This window comes from Centruroides vittatus, unplaced genomic scaffold (assembly GCF_030686945.1).
Source record: "Centruroides vittatus isolate TY-2023 unplaced genomic scaffold, ASM3068694v2 scaffold_2802, whole genome shotgun sequence".
Taxonomy (NCBI): Eukaryota; Metazoa; Arthropoda; class Arachnida; order Scorpiones; family Buthidae; genus Centruroides; species Centruroides vittatus.
This window is the reverse complement of record NW_027122693.1, coordinates 700,898-723,353: the sequence shown is the minus strand read 5'-3', so window position 1 is coordinate 723,353 and position 22,456 is coordinate 700,898. Positions and strand designations below refer to the sequence as shown.

The 22,456-nt window shown below is 31.0% G+C and overlaps 1 protein-coding gene and 1 long non-coding RNA gene across 3 annotated transcripts in view; one reads left to right on the top strand and one right to left on the bottom strand.

The window, feature by feature from the left end:
• LOC136987871 (TBC1 domain family member 1-like) overlaps window positions 1–22,456 on the top strand; it is an 80,116-nt gene that overhangs the window by 8,648 nt on the left and 49,012 nt on the right. The gene's annotated exons all lie outside the window — the stretch shown is intronic.
• Window positions 12,726–21,906, bottom strand: LOC136987884 (uncharacterized). The gene is made up of 3 exons (XR_010882689.1): window positions 21,841–21,906; window positions 13,991–14,158; window positions 12,726–12,845 (listed from the first exon to the last, which is right to left on the bottom strand). It is a non-coding gene; the product is annotated as an uncharacterized lncRNA (long non-coding RNA).

Below are 22,456 nucleotides of genomic sequence, written 5' to 3'. Positions count from 1 at the left end.
CTTGCCCCTGTACATCATACAGGGGCAAGCCACAGAGTCGTACCGTTCATCTAACTCCTTTCGAGGGAAAATTTTTGAATTGAAATAACGTGACTTCCGGTTTGTACCGGATGTTCGTATACAGTTAATCGGGCCTCCTCCCTCTAAGGTTTCCATATGTGGTCTTGGCTTTCGCCTATCTAACTCCGTTTTCGGGATAAAGGAAAGACGAACAGACGGACGAGTGGGAATTTATAGTTCTTCAATTTTTTCAGATTGCAGCCATAAAGAAAACTATAGAAGAATTTTTAAATACTTCAAAATAACGCTAATTTTTTATTCGAAATTAAAAATATGCGCATTTTTGTCAGACATTCTCAAAATGTTTTCTCACCCTTGAATTAGATACTCCACTCCTATTCAGAGATAATACAAGATAGCAAGGTTTGTATAAGATTTACTGTTAAGAACCTTTTTAATTTGTAAATATTCAATTAGAATTTTAAAGTTTCATAAGTTACGGATTTACGTGCGTGTACAATCAAACTTCGATTTAACGCCGCCATTTTTTTTAAGCCAGGCGCAATTTTCATTGGTTACAGCCTAATTTTCTAATTTTGGCACCTAATTAAACACATTCGTATACAATTTAATTTATTCTACAGGATATTTTTCGCTGTAGGATACTGTTTTTGATACTTTTTTTTTGTTTTTAGTTGAAAGATCTTTGTAGGTTTCGTCAAACAGTTCATTATTTGTTGATCTTGGCACCATCGATACTGTTAGTTCTGTCAGAAAAGTTTCAGATACTTGACATATATATTTTTATATATTTTTTTTCCTTCTTAGCTCCTAACTTATTTTTTACACGGGTTCTATTATTTACTGTGCAGATGTTCGTTCTTCCACATTAGTACGAAATTTCATTCCGCATCTCTCGTATGGAAACACAAAGTTTACGTCGTTACCACTCGATCGACTTCATTTAATATAACGAACACATCAAAATAGAATTGTGGCACATTGAATTGTTTTCTTTAATTCAAAAATATAATTAATATAATTTTACTTTTACCTCCCCGGCTGATTTATACAACAGAGGGAAAGTATAGCGATCGGTAAAATCCCCCTCCTAAGAAGATTTTTACATATTTGGACCTTAAAACGTGAAGAAATGTTAGTTTATGTTAGTTCTAATTCGAAGCTTAATAACTCCTGTGTCTTTTGTCGAAAATTTCTGAAATTTGGCACGGAGATTTGTGTATTAGGGAGATTAATGCTGTTAAATTTTGGTGGTTAAAGGTCGAGACAGTGGGGAGATACAGGGGGTCACGTGTCACCTCTCGAGCGGGTTCGGACTTAATGATTTTACTCGTTATTAGCAATACAAATTTTTATAAAACTCACCTTTCCCCTCAAAATTAAGCCATTTTATAAATATTAATATTATGATATTTCATTTAAAAACTTTATAACAGATGGCGTCATACGCAACTTTAACTGCTTTTACCGGGAAAGTTACGCAACTCGTTGCTGGATTTATTTATTTATTGTATAAGACTGTTTCTATCGGCCACGTATATAATTAGCAGTTTCTTTTAATACAAATTGCTACTACTTAGCACGATTTGGAAGTAACCTACTTGGCTAATATAATTGGATAACTAGTAAAGTAGCCTATTTCGATAAACTCTGGCCAAATTTTCTACATATTTTAATATTTCAAGATTAGATATAACACTAGTAACTTCGTATCTTTTGACGTTACTTATAGGTGTTCTAGTTAAGACTTTTCAGGCACTCGACGGAAGAAGGAATTCTATGGTGGGAACAAGCCGTTTTTAATATAGATTCACTCACTTTTATGCAATATTTTATCCAAGAATATATATATATATAGGCCTATAAATGTAAACAGATATCTCTGCCGCTAGTCGGTAAATATTTTCTATAAAACCACGTGTGAAATATTCGTGTATCAGTGTTGGCTTTCTGTTCCGCGACGATACTCGCCGTGATAAGTATATTTATTCTGTAAACAAGTGTACAGTAACCACTGCCAGGAGAAGAAAATAAAAATTTGTAAGTATAGGAACATTAAAATTAGTATAGAGTTCGTTAGTAATACCTGATAAAGCTTTAACTTAACCATATTTTTTTGGACAGGGCAATTTGAAACTTCGAGAAATGCAAAAATTCGGGGATAATTTCTGTATATATGGTTTTGTGTGTTGGGGGACACGATTTTTTTTCACACTGTTTGAAGCTTAATAACCCCCTGTGCTTTTTGTCGAAAATTTCTAAAATTTATCAGGGAGGTTTGGACTTTAGTGGTATTGAAGCTATTAAATTTCGCTGGTTAAAGGTCAAAGAAGTGGAGAACTAGAGGAGTCACGTGTCTGGAGTGGGGTCGGACTTAATGACGTTTTTACTCGTTATTACCATTTACTATTTTTTTTTTTTTTTTTATAAAACTTATCCCTACCTTCAAAATTAAGCTTTTTGCCATTTTAAATAATTAATTAGCCTTTTAAAATAAAATCTCATAATAGATGGTACCACACGCAATCTTAACTTTTTCCTGGGAATGTTACGTAACTCGCTGGATTTTTTAATACTAGAATACTGTTTCGAGGATGATTTGGTGTTTATAGTTAAGTAATTAACGGGTTTTTACCATTTACCTTATGTAATGTCTACCGAATGAACTAAGTTAGCAGCGTGTAACATTCTACATATTATTAAACACTTTAAAATATGTTCACGTAAGTCAGACTTATATATTCTTATCAAAATTACAGACAGACAAACCTTATATTTGTGAAAGATAATTTTTCAAGTAAATTAAATATTTAATATGTTATAACTGATATTAAGAATATTAAATAATAAATAATAAATTTAAATTCATTCCCGATGAAACGAATATAAAATTCGTTATTCTGAGAATAAATTGCCCCAATTTTATTTATTTATTTAAGATTCTTTATTGCTGGAAAATAAAATAAAAGTTTAAAGGAGTTCGAACGGAAATTTCTAAATTTAATAAACTGAAGATAAATCGTTATACGTGTTTCGCGTGCGAACGTTATATCCGGGTGGTTTTTCTCTTTCTGGGTGGACGCGTATACCAACCCAAAGATAGAAACAAAGACTCAGACGGAAAAAATTCTTTGGACTCGGATGGAAAACGGGAACCGAACCCACGTTTTTTCGGATAGGTGCCAAACTTGTTCACCGTTATACTCTGAGGCATCCATTTTTATTTTAATAAGTGAAAATGCCACGTATTTTATTTTTAAATATACCGAGTAAAATGGTTAATTTAAAATTATTAATAAGAAAAAATACGAAGGAAGATTAAAAAAAAATGAAGTAGAGAATTACAGGGATTATAAATTAGGAAAATTTTCTTTATCTGGAAGAAATTATTTAAATGTTGATCAATTAATATAAACTTCGATTTAGCGCCACTGATTGTTCGATTTAACGCTGAATCGAGTGTGGCACTGAACTGAATTATTTCAAACAATAACGATTGTATCTAATAACGAGGTCTGTACGAGAGCTTGGAGGCCGAGTGGTTTAGTAGTAACACTCGTTTACAGTGAAAAATTGTAGAATCAGTGAGTGAAATACTGATTTAATGTTTACGAGGAAGTTACGAAAGTGAGACTATTTAGTAGGACGTTATATCGAGGTTTAATTAGAAATTATTTTATGATCTTTATAATTTTCATAATTGTTAAATTAACATGTCACGTAATTTATTAAATGCAATAACTTTTATTTATAACATAAAATTTCGTGTTTTGACCTTTCTGTGATTGAATATCACTTGAATAAGTTAATGATAAAGTAAGAGGTGTAATTATTATCAATGTACATTTATTTAGACATGAATTATTCGCAGTCATCTCGTATTTAAGTAGGGTGTGGAAATTATCGAGTAAATTGTAATTTTCCGGTACCAAACGCCTACCAGTGATCGAGTGGATAAAACTATGAACACTGGTCATGGGTTCGCGCCTTACCAACGAGCTGGCCACGTGGAGTCTTCCGGTTTTTCTTCACGTTTACACCTAAATAGAGGCCAGTTTCCCTTAGAAAGTCCTCCCGGGTGGTATCCCTCTTTAGCGTGTCGCGTTGCCTTATGCAAATAAACCAAACCGGTATCAAACAAAAGCTACTATACACCCAGCAATTTTAGTACATATACACACCTCAAACGGCCATAGAAAACAACACATCAAATATACTACGACCGAGCCATAAACACAGACAAAACAATACATCACAACAGACCAAACATCACATCCATCGACAAACAAAACAAAATCACGTACTGTACTGTACTGTACACCATAGACATCGCTGTACAAACAAACACACTGAAAAAATTAGTAAACGTTTATGAAATAAAGCTTTTGTAGAGTATGGATAAGGTACTTTTTGTGCCAGTAATTTCTTGCAGTCATCATAACAAATACACTACTGAAGTCTAGAAACATAGGCACCACACTACCAGGTTGCCATACTAAACACGTCACATAGAACATTCTTAAATACAGGCGAACAGGCTACGTGAACAGCTCTAAAAAACAAAAGAAAGCAATTTTATTTTGTAGTTATGCTTTGACTTTAATCCCGCATAGCGCTAGGCATGGTGTAGAAAGCACTCCAACAACACTATTACCATAATAATGATAGAAAACGGTGAAGATGAATCTTTTTATCGGGAAAAATTAGAAAAGCAGTACTGGTATTTCGGTAACGGTATTACTCATCAACTTTCAAAAATAGGGTGTGTTTCTGAAACCGGTGTATTTAAATACCGGTTTCCACACCCTACATCTAATTTATCTATTATTTCTCATTTTTAGCATTATTATATATACAGTATACTATTGTATATATGCGTATACACGTTTCCTTTTATTATTTCATACTTGTTAACTACACACTTATCTGCAGGTGTTAAAATTCCATAGGTATATATAATTTTTATATTATAAAAATTAAAGTAACGGATAGGTATAGTATTTATTTAAAGTATATGTATACGGTATGACCTGTATCAAGAGACAAATGTCTTGCTGAAAAACTACGAGCTGTGTTTATATTTCAAGTCATGATTTATGACTTTCTTTTATCAAAGTAACCAACACTGTTGCCACTGAGAATTTCGTTATTTTTCATAAATGTCTAATGTTCATGTTTTTTTTTCAATAAATTACAATAATGTATATCGAGTGTTTTCTGTACTTGGCTGCGGAAATAGATAGAAAATTTTGTCTATTTTGTTTGTTTTTCTGACCGCCCAAGAGTGGCGGCAAATGTTGAGAAACTGGCCCCTTTTAAGGTATTACGACACTTGGGAGACTGGCCCCTATTTAGGTGTTACGAACGTGAAGAAAACTCTGAAAACTCTTCATGGCGAACCCGGACCAAGTTTACCAGTGTTCGGAGATTTTTACTCTTCTGGCTGTTATACATAACAGAGGGAAAGTATGGCGATCTGGCAAAAAAATGACCCCCTCCTGACTTTTTGCGTTTTCGGACTCAGCATACCTTAAAACGTGGAGAAATACAAAAAACTCCGGAGGTTTCTTCTGTATATATGGATGTTCGCGTGTGTGGGTGGGAGGGGTACGATTTTGTTCACCCTGTTTGAAGCTTAATAACTCCTTTGCTTTTTGTCGAAAATTTCTGAAATTTTGCAGGGAGGTTCGTTTATTAGGAGGATCGATGCTATTAAATTTTGGTGGTTAAAGGTCGAGGAGGTGGGGAGATGGGAGATAAATGAGTCATGTGTATCTCCAGTTGGATCGGACTTAATGACGATTTTACTCGTTATTAGCATTTACAACCTTTTTTGTTTTTATAAAACCCATCTCTACCCTCAATATTAAGTTTTTTGCCATTTTATAATAGTTAAAAATATATAAAAGTTCTTAAAATAAAATATCGTAACAAATGGCTCTACCAAATATTGCCGGGAAAGTTAAGCAACTCATTGCCTGAGCGTTTTTGTTCACTCTGCCACTGGGTGAGCTGAAAAATTTTGTCTGCTTATAGTTTCTTTTTATTAAATTAATAGTATATTTTTTAAATACGATTTTTTTTTAAACTCGCGATTAAAAGTATCACAAGACAGATGCCCTTGTTGTTTAATTTTTAATTATTTAAAGTTTATCATGTAACGATGTAAAGAGCATCTTACATATTTTATTTTTGAGTATGTGTAGGGGTAGAATTTGGCATTTTCCTCGTCACCAGTAATGAGTCCTTAACGAAAAATAAACTCCAAGGCCAGTGACAGTTACCAAGAAGGCCATTTTTCTTTCTTTTTGTTTTGGAAAATTGTAAATCCTTATTTAAAAAAAATCCCCAATTTATACGAATACAGTATTTATATTCGCTTGATTTGTTAGTATGTAGTGAAATTTGTAATTGTTACTTTGTACTGAAATTATCTGTTGCGTTCTGTTATTTTGTAATGAAATTAATGTGAAATTTGTGTAAAACGTAATTAAATAATTGCCAAAATTGATACAGATCATATTTCTTCAGTGTTCTTTGTACTTATATACATCATGAATAGCTATCAATTTTTATTATCCCTCTGTTATGTATACGTATAACAGAGGAAAATTATGGCAATTGGTCAAAAAACGGCCCTACATTTTTGAACTCGAGGACCTTGAAACGTCAAGAAATGCAAAAAAAAAATGTTAGCGGGGTTTTTTCTGTGTATGAATGTTAGTGTGTATGGGAGCACGATTTTGTTCACCTATTGAAGCTTAACAATTCCTGTTCCTTTTGTCGAAAATTTCTGAAATTTTGCAGGGAGGTTTGTATATTAAAGGCATTGATACTATTAAATTTTGATTGTGAAAGATCAAGGGGATCGAGTGATCACATGTCATATTTCGCGAGGAGTGATGAAGATTTTATGAAGATTTTACTTGTTGTCAGCATTTGGTGTTTTATAAAACTCATTTCTACCCTCAAAATTAAGTCTTTTGCTATTTTGTAATAATTAAAAATATATAAAATTTTTATAACAAAATATCATAACAGATGGCGTCACATACAATTTTAGTTGTTTATTTTGATTAATAATAAAAATGTTATTTTTAAAATAAAATCTCATGAAAGCCGGCAAAGTTACGCAACTCGTTGCTAGATTTTTTTTTTAGATATGCTTAAATATTCACTGAAATGGATTTATCTCTATTAAAACGAATTTCTAGTTGTAATATGTAAAATATTATTATTCTACATAATTTTAGCAGCAGAATAAATTATTTTATTTAATTTATACTGTATTACACAATTGTATTTCAATTATTCAGAAAAAAATACTCTATAATTTACGACGTGAATCTTTATTTAGGAGAAAACTCCGATTTTCTTCATTCGATAAAGTAAGAAAAAAATAAAATAAATGTCCTTAATTCTTTAAAGCGAATAAAAGAGAGAAAGAAAAATACATAAAAGGTAACTTGTATCAGTTAAATCTGGTCTGAATTTTTTTAAATTACTTAGACGAAGATGCTGTAAATGGAAGAAAATAATAAAGTAAATAATATAATAGAAAAACTCATTAAAAATTAAATGAAATAAAAATAAAAAGTCAATATTTAAAAACTTCAAGTTTGCTTTCATCAATGGTCGATTATGTTCGGAGGAGGAAACTGTAAATAACACTTTTAAATTGCGATAATTGACTTAAATAAACGAATAAAAAATATTACTTACGTTATTTTCTAATGAAATTTTAAAGGAACAACTCAGTTTTCCCCCCCGGAACATCCTAATTATATGTCCATTTTTCCATTTGTAGGCGTCAATGAACTCCTGTATCGATCGGTGCGTGATTAAAACACGCAAAAGTTTAATTCATATAAATAATTATTTTTGATTTATGGGCCATTCGGATGCTATCTATTGTAGAAATTTATTTATGAAGAATTTTTTTTTGTGTAAATTATGAAACTAGACCTATGAAATTTACTTTTCCGGCTGTTATAACAGAGGGAAAGTATGGCGATCCGGCAAAAAGAAAAAAGACTCCTCCAGATTTTTTTACATTTTTGGACTCAGGACATCTTGAAACGTGGAGAAATACAAAAGAATTCGGAGTTTTTTCTGTATATGTGTGTTTTGTCCACCCTGTTTGAAGCTTAATAACTCCTGTGCTTTTTGTCGAAAATTTCTGAAATTTGGAATGGAGGTTTGTTTGTTAGGGGGATTGATTCTATTAAATTTTGGTGAGTATAGGTCGAGGGGAGATAAAGGGAGTCGCGTGTATCTCCAGTAAGACGGGACTTAATGGCGATTTTACTCGTTATTAGCATTTATAATTTTTTTTATAAAACCCGTCCCTTCAAAATTAAGCTTTCTGCCATTTTATTTAATTTATACTGCATTTATACTTTAGTTGTGAATAACTAAGATACATAGTTTAATAATAATTAAAAGTTTTTAAAAAATTTTTAAATGAAAGATCGTAACAGATGACGCCACTAAATGTTGCCGGGAAAGTTAAGCAACTCGTTGCTGAAATTTTTTTTTCGTGGAAGTAACACGGTTTTATGATTAAGGAAAATCTCTGTTTAGAGAATTGAACGTTCTCACTTTAAGACTTCAGCTGTTCTTGAAAATTTAATACAGTATCGATTTTCTATTTCGTAAGGAATCGATTGATTTCTAGTTGCTGCACTCTCACGATAATGCATTTTTTGTCCCCCTTTTTTGTTGTTTAAGATCGGTCACTTTGAGAAAGTCCTAAATTATTTTACATAACGGACAGTACAATTACAAAGTATTAATTCAAATAAACTTCAATACAGTCTAACCTCGATTTAGCGCTAGTAATTACTTGCAAACGGATCTTCTCATAAATATTTAGTAGGGAACCTCTTCGGTATCTGTGAATAACTAACTAAACGTGAGGTTATTTTTGTCACCAAGTCACAAATTTGTGTCGACCTCATTCAATAGATCATTAAACGTTAATATTCGTAAAAAATTAATTTGTACATACTTTTACCTACGATATAAATTTAAATTTGTGGGAAAAAAACAGTATTCCTTAATTTTATCGAAAGGTTTTTTTTAAAGAGCAATTAACTACGGAATATACTAACAAATACTCGTGTTTTCGAATTCGAGTTCATATTTTTGATGAAGAAAATACTAAATTATTCTGTACTGTTGCCGTCGAGGGAAGATATATAGGCTAATTTATTTGTTACAAACTTTCTTAAAAGTTTAATTTAAAATATATATATATATATATATCTGAATTGTTTTCTTTGTGTGTAGAAAATAAAACCAAAATATCTTACAAGTTTACTATAATAGTTGAGAGTAGATTCTAATTTCACAGAAACATTTATTGTATTTTCTTCATACATAGCAAAGTTAAAAACTTTATTGTAAACGAAGAAAATAAAGGAATTAATTAATTTCAATGAAGAAAATGGAAGAATAAATAAAATACAGCAAAGAAAATGCGATAATAATTAAAATAGAACGAAGAAAATACAAGAATTAAATCAACTGCAACAAATAAAATGCAAGAAACATTCAGAATTTAGATTAAATAAATAAAAATTCCGAATTTGCTATTATTAGTATTATTATTTCTTGCGCTACAGTTTAGTAGTTATATCAAAAATTACCTATTTAGACTATTGTGATGTAACGAATATTTTTCCATAAAAATTACTAGAATTAAAACGGGCTATGAAGCGCGATATACAGTAAATTGTACATAAGTTCAAAGATTAAAAAAAAAAAGAAAAAAAACATTTTGTTTGCTATAAATCACCGACATATTTACATAAACAGACTACATAAATATTTCCGTAAAGAAATAAAATCTTAATGTATCTTGATTATTCGTTGGGAGAAAAATCATACCACTGTTTATAAGAGATAATTATGTATCGGTTATATTCTACATAGTTTAGCATTACTATAATTATTATTATTAATGTGCCTTCATTTCTCACAGGAAGTGAATGTGAGACTTTGGAGCCAATTTTTTTGTAATTGATACCTCTCTAAACAGTTTTTTCCGTATCAAGTTATGAAGAGATGGCTCCAAAGTCTCCACAGTTTCCTTTTTTTGTTATTTGTTAGTTTTTTAAGTTCCTTATAATTTTAATTGCCAAATTTATTCGTTATCTTAAGATTGTTGGTTGATCCTCTTTAAAAAAAAAAATTGATTTACTTCAGAATTTTGATGTAATTCTTTGGAAATTTCTTGTATTTTACTAACATTTTTCGTCTGAGAAAACGTTAAAGGCAGAAAAACCGAATTAAAATTTGACCTGGCATCACGAAAAATTCGCTGAAAATTATATATATATATATATTTGATACACCTTAACAAAGCATTAATTCAAATTCGTATAAATTAAATTAGATAAAATTTAATGAAGTGTTGCTACTAGTGATGGTTTCAGTTAAACAGTTTTATTAATTTAATTCGTATTAATTTATTAAAGTGGCAATCAAAAATGATTGCCACTTTAATAAATTATTTTTATCAATCATTCTCCTACTTAATTTACGAAAATAATTAAGTTTAAACGATTCATTAAACGGTTAATTATAATTATCCAGTATAAAAACACAACAAAATCTTATAACTTGAATGTAATTAAGTAACAAAAGATGATTTCAAATTTAAATTAGTTAATTTTAAACATGATTTCTGTGAACACAAATGTGATTTTTAAATGTATTTATTTCCTAATCAATACAGCTTAAAAAATAAATTTTTAAAGCATTATATTTACGTACAGATGTACTGTACATTCTTTATAGAATATTTGCGTGTGCTAAAGACCTAACGGTTAAAAATTAATATTAAAAAAGTTCTGGCTTTTAGTACTATAGTTTCTATTGATTTTCCGGATGGATCCAATCAGGAATACGTCATTATATTAAAAGAAATAATAACGCATTTCCGAAAGCAGATCAGCTATTATAGTAGGCTCGTGTAGTAGGCTTTTACAATGAGTAAAATTCGTTCCGGAAATTGGGGAGAGAAAGGAAAAATCCATTATACTTCTACAAGAGATAACGAAAAAATCAAGAGATAATACCTGTTTTTGAATTTCCGATACAGCTTTTATTCATGTCCATGTCAAGCTTCAATTTATTTATTATTTTTTTTTAATGGAGTAATTCTGTGTTACGTTGCTCATAAAACAGATTTGATTTAGGAAGATGGCGAATTTTTCTATAATTTAATTGTTTTAACGGGGTAGTTTTTAAAGCCGGGAGTAGCGACCTTTAACTTTTTCCGCTACTTAAAAACGATATTATAAATCTAATTGAATGATAACTCCGATGTTCAAGAAGCGTGAATCATGAAGAAAAGTTTGTTTATATATAAGGAATCTATCAGATATTTTATATTCTTAAAAAAATATAAGTATACAGTGTATAGAAAAAAGGAGAAGACAATTAAACTCCTACTATCTTCTATTACATTTTGCTTGGTCTTCTTGTAATCTCTATCCACTGGAGATGTATCTAAATTTCCTCGCTGTAATCCAGTTTTATCTTCTTTGTGCTATACGTTATAGTGGGGTGAATATTCTGTTATTGGGGTTATTTCGAGGTTATTTACTGTCTTCATTTTTTAAATTTTATCAAGTAGTAGTCGACATTCTTACGAAGAATTTCCTTTCGGCTAAAATGAATCGTCCTTCATCCCTCTTCCTGAATTATTCATATTTTATTGCCGTAAGTGAGCGGTGGCTTTCTATTATTTTATAAGCTTTAATTCTGGTATGTCTTTGAACTTGTATCGGATTGAAAACATGATTTATTATTGTGCAGTTTTGAATTTTATTACGTACGTCTCCTCTCCCGAAAACGTTAGGTCCACAGCCAAAATATTCGAAAGGCTTCACTTGTTACAGAACTGTTTTAAAATGCGTGACGTGTTCCGAATTGATTCCCTTCTGTACGTGATAATTCCATTTTTTAAAAATTTCTTGACATAACGCAATAGATGTACTGCTGTGTTGAAAGAATATTTACTTGTATGCGGGGTGTCAGCGTAATTATTATGTAACGTGATGCTTCCATATATTGTTCGTCTCGAATTTATTTATTTATAATTATATAAATGCTTAAGAGTAGCTGTATGAAGAGGCAGCTTTTCGAACGGCACAATTTATTGATTTCCAGTCTGAAACTTCTGTTGCCAGTTTTATCGCTATCGAGTTGTTTTTTTTATAGATTTATATATTACTAATACTACTTTGTTTGAGATTTCATCATTTGGTAGAAATTCTAAACGCTTATTTCTAATGTTCATTTGCTCAGATGCGTATTTTTATGAATCGACAAGTGTCGTATGAGTGTCCGTTGAACTGTACTTTTCGACCGTTGCTTTCAAAGTAAAAAAGCTGAGTGCATTGAACCTATCCCTGAGAAATTCTTTCTCCACTTTAACCAAAACAATGATTTTAATAATATTTACGAATATTTTTAACCGATAACGAGATTACGTAACACTACAGTTTACATAATTCTTAAAATTATCCTTTAATTATTTTTGAAAATTTTGATTATTACAATTGTCTAAGAGTTTAGTGGATTACATTTTCATATTATTTATGAAATTCGGTATAGTCGTAGGCCTAAATGCATGGGGTCCGCAGAGCTCCACCGTGGGACAATGTAAGGTTGTTTGAGGGAGGATGTTTTTGTATTGATGCAACGTTGCATTCTATAATATACTTATGAAAAACCCCCAAAATTAAATAATTTATTGATGAAATTATTTTGTTTCCAACTCCTCCTGGGAAATTTTCTATAGATGCCCATGCCTAAATGATGATTTAAAAAAATGAATTTGTATAACTATTCAATACATGAAATATCGAGAAATCAAAAATGATCTGTAAAACAGAATAAATAAATCGTTGATAAATTCATTATCTAATAAAGGAACAATTCTGAAAAATCAATAAATGTCATGACGATAAAAATATCAAAAATTCTGATAGCAAATTTTTTTCTGCACGCGTATTAAATTGATTACAATCTGACAGTTGCCATTTGTAATTTTTGCATATCGCCTTCAGGACATCTTAATATATAATTCACACAGCCGCGCGTTATCCTATGGGCAGAAAGAGCGATTGCCTGGGACCCCAAACCAATCTTTTATAAGGAAATCTTTTCCCAAAAAAGTTAATTCCCCGAAGAAAAATGTTTGAAGTCATCACTGCATACGGGGCCCGTAATTCAAATTTGCCTGGAACTCACGAAGCTATAAAGCGCCACTGAATTCATTCGAAACCTATTTGAAACATAAATGTTCCATAAAAATATTTTGTCATCGTGTCTTTTGCATATAAAATGTATAATAATTTATTCTAGTATTTTATTTTTAAAATTCCAGGTTGGCAATTAGGTTGAGTAAATCACGGAAAAAATACAAGTAGCGTTTGTATACAGTATATAAATATAGAATATAATGATTTTCACATTTGACATTTAAACAATAAGCGGATAAAGTATCATTTTTACGAAAAAAAAAAGTCCATATTTTGGTCTGTAGCATTACATAAAGTATTTTGAACACATTGTTTCCTGTATGCGTGATGAATTTAACATATTTACAACACTGAGAAACAATTTAATGACATAAAACTTTACGTCAGAAAAATGCTAACGAAGCTTACAACACCAGAACAATATTTTTTTCTGGCATTAAAACCGTTTCCTTGACATCAAATGGCATAAAATTTAAATGCCATCGCATTAAAAATATGGCAACGTTTGTCGTTTATTGATTTTTCCAAAATACCCGACGGTAGGGAAAAAAATGTAAGAGATAATCCTGATGTAAGATGTAGTAAAATTTGCATGGAGACTTAACCAAATCTTTTGATAAAATATTGAAAAAAAACCTATGCATTTATATGTACTGGACAGATCATAGCTATGTATGGAAAAGCTATCTTACCCCTCATTATTAATGCAATCATTTCCGGGATGTTTTGCATATCTCATTATTCAAAATTTATGATGCTTTACGTCAGGCCGAGAGATGAATATTCACATTTTTCTTAGCAATTCTTTACGTGTAAGAAATATAAATACCAGGAAAAGGCGATTTTTAAATTGTTCGTCTCTGTATTTAAAACTAAAAAGAAATACAGGTAATATAATTTACAATATAATACAATACAATCGACCGTGGATCAAATTTCCGAAGAGAAATAATTATTCTACAGAGTAAATTTAGGAAGTTATCGAAGAGGTAAATTCTCTTATTGTTTATTGTGCCCTTGGATTTCTTTCAAGGAAATATCCTTGCTTTTCCTTCCTCGTTAATTTCGATAACATCTTACAGTTATTCAATTAATCAAGCAATATTTAATGAGCCGGAACGTGTTCTGAAAGTAGAATATCGATTATTCGGTTGATTCGGTACAGGATTTATTGGAAACTTTTTGAAAAATTGCGCGCTGTCATACTAAATATTGTTAATTTTTTGTACAAAATAAACCTTAGAAATGATACGCGGAAGACTCTCGATTATCCGACATGCCAAAAATGCCTGTAGATAAAAATGCGTCATTAAGTTCATGACTCGTCCGCTTTTTTGCAGGCCAGAAGGAGGGGAGGGGATAAACTGATGAAGTGTCCGGTTTAACTTATTCGGATTAACTACGTGAGATAGTTCCATGCTTTCTCCTGTTCACTCTTTTTTACTTTTTATTTATTTTTTAAAAATTTATCTGTTTTGTTTACTGGGTACGGGATTTAAGCGGTACTGGATTAACCGGGATTAACATTTTCCCCATTCATCCGAATAACTGGGAGTCTACAACTTAATTTATTATTATTTATCAGATTGTCTTAAAATGTCGGGATTATTACTTTCCCGGCTGTTATATATAACAGAGGGAAAATATGACGATCCGGCAAAAAATGACCCCTCCAAAAATGCAAAAAATTCGGGGCTTTTTTCTGTATGTATGGATGTTTGTGTGTGGGGGACACGATTTTGTTCACCCTCTTTAAAGCTTAATAACTCCCGTGCTTTTTGTCGAAAATTTCTGAAATTTTGCATGGAGGTTTGTTTTAATAAATTTCATAGCACCAATCCGCCATTAGGCGGATTGGTGCTATGAAATTTTGGTGATTAAAGGTCGAGGGGGTGGGGAGATAAAAGGTGTCGTGTGTGTCTGCAGTTGGATCGGACTTAGTGACGATTGTACTGTACTCGTTATTAGCATTTACAGCTTTTTACAAAACCCATCTCTACCCTCAAAATTAAGCTTTTTGCCATTTTATAATAGTTAAAAATATGGTATTTTATTTTTAAAATTTTTTATAAGAGATGGCGCCAGTAAATGTTGTCGGGAAAATTAAGAAACTCGTTACTGAATTTTTTTTTTTTTTTAATATATTAAATAACGTATCAACAGTTGGAATGAATGATTACAGATTAACAATAAATAGTGTGTACGATGAATGCTAGAACAATTCTTGTATGCAATTTATTAAATCTTGTACATATTTATTATAACAATTAGTTTAGTAAGCTGATTATAGTCAATTAGATATATTTATTAATTTTTAACATTCCGGTAATACGATGTTTTTGTAGGTTTTCAATATTATCATTGTTTATTATACGAGTCTCTTAAATTTAAAAAAAATAAATAAAATTTATAGATAAACTTTTGTTAAAATCTGTAAAATATAGGGAAAAAATATTTACAGTACAGTGTATAACACATATACAACACAATACAGTTGTAACGAACTTCATTTCAATATAATTAATTTTATTATTCCATAAAATGTAATGTAAGATGTATTGTGAAGGATAATAATTATTTATTATTTATTTATTATCATTAGTTATTTAGACATACTGGGAAAATCCATGATGCAGGGAATACAACAAAATCATTAGATATACAATACAAACTACAGTACGTAGAAAAATAATAATTAAATTTTGAACTGAAAATTTTGTAAAAGGTGCAAGTAGAATACTTTAAATATACGGTATATATATTTTATAAGGATTTGCATAATAATGAATAAGCAGAGATAATAGAGATTTGTATAAAAAACAGTGATCATATCGAAGACCTACAAAAACATGATATTACTGGATTGTTAAAAATTAATAAATATATTTAATTTAGTATAATCAATTTACTAAAATAGTTGCTATAATAAAACATATACAGAATTTAATGAATTGCATGTAAGAATTGTCCCATCATTCAACACACACAACAGTTTTTCCTGGAAACATTTGTTTAATTTTATTAAAATTGTGTGACGTTTACTGTACGTAACAGAAGAGTTTGTTTATATTTTTTAAAAAGTTAACTCTTCCTACAGGCATAATAATCATAAAACCTGCATAAACTGGAATCGCATGGTATCGAATATTTTTTATTCATTTACGCAGGTGTCCGTTTTGGACAGGTTTTTACTGTATTTAGTTTATTCTCTTAAAAATAATTCTACATTTGTTATCTACTTATACAATTTGCCAATAAATAACATTTTAAATAATTGCTTAGAGGTCAACTGATTTTTTTTTCTATAGTAGAAAGTTTAAGGTCAAGTAAATATTGATATCTATTGGATTTTAGCTTAGCTGAATCGTTGCTTGTTTGAATGTAATTGTATAGTGAGATCAAGATAAGGGTTGAAAAAAATTATATCTAAAGTAAATTAATGATAATATGAATAATTCTTGATACTTGCACGTTATCTTTCTACATTAATAAATCATAGTAACTATTGGAATGATTTGTAATGTAAGAATTTAGGGGTAAATGGGTAATCAGTAACCCCCATTAAATTTCCGTACGGAGTGAATAGTAATTTCGATTAATTCTGCCTATTCTGTAATAATTTCTATGTAAATAACCCGCAGGAGAATCAAATGAATAATTCAATAAACTTCATTTTAAAATAACTTTATAAAATTGAACGAAGAAAAAACAGGAATTTTTTAAAAAACTTTTTCGCGTAAACCAAGCTGTAAAATGTGAACTTTATACCGTTTATTGTACACGCAATTACAGTACCGTACAGTACGTAGAGGATAAAGTTTAGAAATCGATGCTGTAAATGTGCGTACAGTAATTGGAATTGGCATTGTATGTAATTTTATTGTTAAATTTTTACTTTTCCAGCTGTTATATAACAGAGGGAAAGTCAAGCAATCGGTCAAAAAATGACCTCCAAGATTTTTACATCTTTGGACTTTGGAACGTCGAGAAATACCAAAAAAATTCGGGATATTTCCCGTATGCCAGTGTGTTTAAAGGGCACGATTTTGTTCATTCACTTTGAAGCTTAATAACTCGTGTGTCTTCTGTCGAAAACCTCTGAAATTGTGCAGGGTGGATTATGTATTAGGGGAAAATACTTCTAGCAATTTTTAGAAAAATCGGACCACTGATTCGGGATATATGGTCCCACCCCCTTAATATCTTCCGAACCAATCTGAAAACTTAAAGGTAATGGTATCGGTAGCAATTATTAATTTAAAGGATGAAAATCATAAAAGAATGCCGAGAAAGTCTAGCAGCAACGTTGCCAGCCTTTTTTTTAAGATTTAGCGCTTAAAGTAAATTTAATTTAATCTCTAATGCGTTTCTGGGAGGGAAAAACGAGAAAATAAATCAGAAAATATAATTGTTCATAGGCTATAATACCGACGTTGACGTATTATTTTATCAGTTTATAGCCTATTATATTATGCCTATTATCGATAATGTTTATAGAGTAAAGACAGAAGTATAATAATTAATATTTATCGACTATTATCATGGTTCAGCATTTCGCAACTAGTTATTAAAATAATGGAATTTTTCGGTGATAATATAGTCGTAACTGCCAAGGAAAAAGTCATGGACGCAGTTTTTAGTATTTACACAACTGTATATAATTGGTATTTTGTAATTTATTACGCATAAGAGAGATTTTTATCTGAAGAGAAACTAATTTATAACAGCGCCATCCGTCTCTGCTTCTGGTGTTTACAACTATTTCGTTTGAACGTGTAATTAAATGCCTCTGTTTCCATTTAAAATCAGTGATTACGTGTCATCAGATAAGTTAAAATGATACTAACACACACTTTAGCAGTGTAACTATTCGATATATTGCGTTTATTTTGATATGATCTTTAGGATCTATGTGACGCAATCGCGACACAAACTGCACGCAATAAAATTGTTAATATTATCTTAATGAGTAAAAATACTTGGAGAAATATGGCTCACCAGTCGCCGAGTGGATAAAACCACCGAACACTGGTCGTGGGTTCTTGCCTCACCAAGGAGATGGTGCGTGTTTTCTTGGTTTTCTTCACGTTTGTAACATCTAAATAGGGTCGTTTTCCATAGAAAATCGTCCCGTGTGACATCCCCCTCAGTAGATCGCCCCCGTGTCGAGTTGCCGTATACAAACAATTCAAACCTGTAGAAATATTCGCAATTATAATTAATAACCGGAAACGTTACCTGTCTGAAACGGACTTTCTTCTATAAACCTGCCTAAACGGAAAACCAGTTTCGGAATGGAACGTTCTATTATGAAAAATACTACTTTAAGCGGAAAGCCTGCCTAACGCGAAAACAGAAGACTTGGAAACGAATTGCATGTGTTATAACCTGAGTAAAGCGGAATTTTTTCGGGCCTAACAGCTGCTAAATTCTAAATCATAGTTAATGCTGTAACTTGCGGCTGAAATCATGGTTAACTTCTTTCTTTTAGCCAAAATAGTACTTTCATTGTCTAGAAAGAAGCTCTTGACAATACAACACCGCTATTACTCCTCAACCATGAATTTAGTTAATTAAATTAAAACACAACCTTCTACAAAACAAAAAATTCTGGCCTATCATCGCGTTCTGTTTTAAACAGGTTTTACCGTTTGAAATTTTTCTATACAACTTTTCTATGATTAACGAGCTGAATTTTTTTGTTAACTATTCTGATGCAGTTTAAACTAATCGATGAGTCACGAGCACCCTTATGAATAATGCCGTTTCACTGTCGAAGATGGTCATCAATTAACATCTGTTAAGAATAATGTCTAAAAGATTTGAAGGTTTCAAAGGGAGGATTCTGTAAAATCTATATTATTCATCATTTATTTAAATGTCTTAATATTTCAAAATTATAAATACATGAAATTATTATGAGAAAGTCGATAGAATTTTCCCCTTCTCAGTAAGGATTAAGTGACTAAGTTTCTGAAAAATATTATTCGGATTCTAAGTTGTTTAACTACTGGGTCACGACCTTCTGAGGTTCATGAACTGTTCTTGGTAACGTTAAGGTCTTCTAATATTGTTTAAAGTGGGTGTCAATTAAACAGTTAGGAAACACTGTTCTAAAGATTCATAGTTTAAAGGTTTCAACGAAGAAATCCTGAAAAAAAAGTCGTTGTAATACTGTATATAACAGAGGAAAACTATGACGATCGGTCAAAAATTGACCCCCCCTGCAAGAGTTTTACATTTTTGAACTCGAGGGACCTCGAAACGTCGAGTAATGGAAAAAATGTAGGTGTTTTCTGTATGGATGCTCGCGTGTGTGGGGGACACGATTTTGTTCGTTCACCCACTTTGAAGCTTAATAACTCCCGTGCCTTTTATCGAAAATTTCTGAAATTTTTCGCGGAGGTTTGTATATCAGGGGCATTGACACTGTTAAATTTTGGTGGTTAAAGGTCGAGGAGGTAGGGAGATAGAGGCGGTCACGTGTCACCTCTCGAGTGAGGTCGGACTTAATGACGATTTTACTCGTTATTAGCATTTACAATGTTCTATAAAAACCTGACCCTATCTTCAAAATTAAGTTTTTTGTCATTTTATAATAGTAAAAAATATTAAAAGTTTTTAAAATAAAATATCATAACAGATGGCGCCACATACAATTTTAACTTTTTCCAGTAAAGTTACCTAACTGGAGTTTTAGTTTATGCTTCTGTCTTCCATAATCTTTGAACTTTTTAATGCCGCAAATAACAGTTTTATAATTGATGCTGAGAAAATTTTAATACAAAACTTTTGAACAATTTATTCCAAGAGTTAATATATATAAACTCCCTTCGGGATAGGTAAGTTCTCTCGATAATTTAATATCTTGTATAGGATATAATTTACTAATATTTGAATTATTCATTTAGGCGATGATAATATCGACAAATGTAATTATTGTCTATCAAATTCCCTAAATTTCATTATTAATTTAGATTTAGATTTAGTTGAATATAATTTCACATAAAATTTATATCTAGTCAAAGTGATTTGAAGTAAATAATAATTGGATGCAAGTAGAGAAGAATTCATAATTTAAAATTAATTGTAATTAAATTCTAAATAATAATTACAATTATTTGTTAATGGATTTTTTTTATTCAAGAATTATTATATTTTTTTTGTCTATGAATTCTTTTTTTGCATAAATTAACATTGGAAAGATGGGAAAATTATTGCTGTGTAATTCTACTTTATTTAAATAACAGCTTGCAAGAATGATATAGAATTAAATTACAAGCTACACCTTATTATATTGTGACGAATAGTTAAAATTGTAACATATACAACAATTTTTAATGGTATTTATCTTAAAGAGCCCATGATATTAGCCCATTAAACTTAATGGGTACCATAGAGTTTATAGTGCCCATTAGATGTATGTGAAAGAGCTTAAGGTTTTGTTCATTGTGTAATATTACGTGAATGAATTTAATTGAACTACAGAGTTTATTATTCTATTATGTACAAAGGAGTTTCATGTGAGCGCTTGACTGTTCATTGAGAAAAGCTTGTATGAAAGAATTTCATTGTAAGTTTCAATGAAGAGATGATTTGCTAGATTTATAGTGTAAATAACGTAATACAGTATGTAGAAACGAATAGTCATGTTGTTTGTTACGAGTCCTGAAGCGGTTTAGGTCCAAAAAATTCATTTGTTCTCAGTTTAATCATCTTTTAACTAATTACTATCGATATTCGGGTTCTTTCCGCTCTGTGGACACTAAGGAAGGGGTCTTTTTCTTACCAAGCCGATTTTGGATTCGACCAGGTCCACAAGGAGGGGTGTGCCCACACATCCGGACGTTCCCCGAAAAATTCCTGGGGTTTTTTCGATCCGTCCGGATTCGATACCGGATTCCCATAGTGATAGGTTGCCACCTTAACCGCTCATTTGAATGAGGGTAGTGTGCTAGATTCGGTTTGGTTTGGTTTTATTCGTATATGGCAACGAAACACATGGGCGATCTGTCGAGGGGAATGCCTCCCGGGAGGACTATCTATGGGAAACTGGCCCCTGTTTAGGTTGTTACTAACGTGAAGGAAACCCCGAAAATCTAGCCAGGCTCGAACCCACGACCAACCACTAGTGTTCAGTAATGAACTGAATACTGGTCATGGGTTTATCCACTTAGCCACTGGTGGGCACGGGATCTTCTAGGAACCGCTGTGAATGAGGGCTATAATGCCTACCGATATATCGCTTAATGTTCTTTATTTTAATTAATGTTTCTATATAATTCGCTTAGGTAATTATCTAAAAATATAGCAATTTAACTGGAGAGTAATCATTTCTAAATGACTATTATTTTCCTTTACGAAGGAGCCGATTTTCCTCCTTTCTGACCTTCATTATGTAATTTTTCGATTATTATGTGTTGTAGAGTATTAGGCCGATTGTTTTCGTGTTAATGAGATGTTTTTCTTATAATATACGAAATAGAAAGTATTTTTATTAGATTTATAAATAGTATCTCTTATAAAACGAATAAAAACTTACATAACTTTGGTGGACGCCATTTTTGAAAATAAGAGATTTTCGTCTGGTTGGGATCGTAAGTTTACGTCAATTTGACGTCACCTTTTCATTTGTACAACGAGCAAATCTAAAAGGTGACGTCAAATTGACGTAAACTTACGATCTCAACCAGACGATATCTATTATGGCGCATTTAAAAAATATTTTCTTCTACAAATCAGTCGAATAATGTATATTCGCCCAGTCGTAATTTCATCATTTCTACTGTATAATTTTTTAATGAAATTACAATACCCAAGCTAGGCTTCTTCTACATTTTGTTTCGGCCACCATTTTGAAACAAGATGGCGGCTAACTCAATTTAGAATGATTATACAAAATAAAGACATTCTGGTTGTATTGCACAATATTTAAAAGTTAAAATTCTACAATTAATTAAAGGAAGAATCACTTTTAAAAAAAAATAATAAAGTGATTCTTCCTTTAATTAATTTGTAGAATTAAACCATTTACACCCTAGAGATCAAACAAGACAATAAAATTATTATAAATATAAACTAATGCTGTTTAACTTTTAAATAATGGTTCTAAATCACAATTTTCAGTTTAGTTCAGAATACTTTTACACCAATTTAAC